We start from the raw sequence: 2,709 nt of genomic DNA, 5'->3' as shown, positions 1-2,709 counted from the left end.
ATTGAAGGTCTCTTGAATGGTTCCTGTCTACCTCAAATGACTTCTACATTGTCATTCATTGGATGTCGTGGTTTAGAAACAGCCCATTAAACTTACTGATGGTACAAAACATCTGAAAACACCTTTTATTGATCAAAGTGAAGACACTGCTGTATACAGATCTGAAGCTCTTAAGCAAATATTCTATCATTTTATTTAGTCTGAAATGTGTCTCTACATTTAGTTGAGCACAAAGTCAAATATTTAACTGTTAAAGTTTTAAAGATTGTGGTGGATTAAGCTTGTTATTCACATTTTGATTGACCCAAATATTTTTCAGTTCAAGATGCTTTTATTTGTTTCATCACAACGGTTTTAGAGAGACTGTTTTTAAAATGACATTGCATTTTACATTTCGGTTGACGCCACACATTGACCAGCACTTAGTTGGTGTCATGTCACAGCAGGGAGTGGACAGCACTTTGGTCATTTACTGGAGCTAATGTCTGAAGTCGTAAATCTGTTCTTTATCCAGTCTTCACTCCAGAGCATTTATTTCCTTCTTTATTCTTACAAAGGGATAGTTGTATGTAGCTGAACGCAAATGATCTGGGTTTGACTTTAGCTTACGCAAACCTGGATATCAAAAAGTCTTATCTTGAGTGACCTTAGTGAGGCGTGTAATTTGACGATGCCTTTCTAAAACAGTGGAAAACTTTAACATATATTTATAATTAAAAGTTGATTTCAAACTTGTATACCAGCATCACGATGTGTAAGTAATGAGCCATGTTGCAACTTACAGTGAGTAATTACATTGCCAAATGAAGAACAAATGTCCCATTGGAGAAAAACGCTTCCTGTGGCTTGCCTGGATGTACAAATATTGTATCAAATAGTAAAATGTGGGTTTGCTGTAGCTTAGCTGTGTCTGTAGATGTGAGCAAACTGACCTGGCTCCTCCCTGCACAGTGCACACCACAGGACCTGTATCACTGGACTGAACATCTGTGTAGGATGCTCCAAGGGCTATACAGGCTTCAGGGCTGCTGCTAAGTCTGTGCGTTATTGTGGAGGTGGATTTGTTGAGGTGCAGATACTTTATATTCATTAGTGGATAAGAGTCACTGAAGCTGTCTACAGAGCTCTGTTTATATTTCGAGACATGAAACACATTGAGCCATTGGAACATAATTGGTTTAGTCCACACACACAGTCATGGTGAAAATGATGCTCTGTTTACCTCTTTGTGTACTTCTGGTATTATTGTTGCTGTACAGAAAGCCCTCTCCTGGCATGCTCTGTTCAGGTCTAACCCTGGACTTTTCCTCTTACCCCAAACTAACTCCTCATCTCCACTGGCACTGATGACCATGCACAACGTCTACGTGAAGGGGAATGGACTTGGCTACCAGTATCTGGGCATAAACAGGGGGGAAAGGGACATAGCCAAAATTGTTGATCAGTGAAAAAAATATATATATATTGAAACAAAGATTTTATAATATAATTTAAAGAATAAAATTCTGAAAAAAAACTTTTGTCTTTTTGTGTATTTTATTTTCAAGAGGCACTGCATACATTCTGTACTTTCTAGAAAGTACATACTTTCACATGAAGTATGTTCTTCTGTGCTCTTTACTATCTTATTCTCTAATACACTCCTGCTGTGGGTATTTCCATATTGAGCTGTATATATTTGTATTATATTATATATGATATGTTCTTACCGTTTCATCCAGCCATCATAACAAATAGGTAAAACGTGTATGATAATCCTAGGTTTTGGAAATGTATATAAAAAATAGAATTCTTTAAGTTACCAACAGAGGGCGACACAGACTCATATTTGAGCGCGTGTCTCAGAGTGAACGTGAAACCTTCCTTAACCCATTGTGTCTGGACCTTTTCTTTATTTATTCCATTTTGTCCACCATCTTAGGGAACTTTCAAGCTGCTTGATGTGCTGTACATAAAATTAAAGCTGTAACCCTCTTATTTCCAGTCAAATCAATCATTCTGAGGAGCATCAGGTTCAGTTTGTACTCCAAACCCACAAATAAAAGATTACTCTAAAATAGGACTTTTACATGGATTCCGCCGGGACATGTTTGCTTTATTACAAGTCCCTAATCTTTTTTTGTGAATTAACCTTCAGCCTTTTAAAGAGAATTGTCAAAACCCAACAGATGCTAATTTTAGTGTCAATAAGACGGTAGTGTCAATAAGACCAGCTTTACTCATTTACATATTTAAGAAAGAAAATCTAGGCGAGATTTCAAATCTGATTTCCTCTGTGCAGTTTGTTTCTACTTTAGATTAGAATAAAACAGACATTAGAGTCCAAAACTTCAGAGTCTCAGCTTCACAAAGGCTCAGGCCAATTGTTTGTACAACAGAGAGTTCAGGAACAGCTTCAGTTTGAAATGGGGCTCATTTTTTCAGGCGTTTTAAGGGGTTAATTGAAGTTTGAATTCCACCATTGAAGCTCTGATGTTTTATCTGTGCATTCAACTGCTGTGTCTCAATTACGAGTCTGCATCATGCTCTGAAGGCTACGCTTGAAGGCCGGTTGCGTCACTTCCTGTGCGTGGAGGATGTCCCATTTCATCATGGATCTATTCTATCGCATTTCATGCAGCCCACGAATGTTTCCATGGAGATCGGCTGTGAAGTGTCTTAAATGCACATAATACTGTTCATGTATTCCCTTCTCTTTTTAAACTTCTA

The 2,709-nt window shown here is 37.7% G+C and overlaps 1 protein-coding gene across 2 annotated transcripts in view; it reads left to right on the top strand.

Annotated features, from left to right (window-relative positions):
* Nucleotides 1-1,520, top strand: part of spata2 (spermatogenesis associated 2) — a 7,083-nt gene extending 5,563 nt beyond the window's left edge. For both annotated transcript variants that reach the window (XM_072449780.1, XM_072449781.1), the window contains exon 3: nucleotides 1-1,520. This exon is cut by the window's left edge and continues 2,234 nt beyond it. The gene's annotated coding sequence lies outside the window, so the exon portion shown is untranslated.
* The last annotated feature ends 1,189 nt before the right edge of the window (nucleotides 1,521-2,709 follow it).

The sequence above is a fragment of the Eucyclogobius newberryi genome, unplaced genomic scaffold (assembly GCF_026437365.1).
Source record: "Eucyclogobius newberryi isolate DKJ021-1_F unplaced genomic scaffold, fEucNew1.0.hap1 SCAF_17, whole genome shotgun sequence".
NCBI lineage: Eukaryota > Metazoa > Chordata > Actinopteri > Gobiiformes > Gobiidae > Eucyclogobius > Eucyclogobius newberryi.
This window is presented reverse-complemented; position numbering and strand designations above follow the sequence as displayed.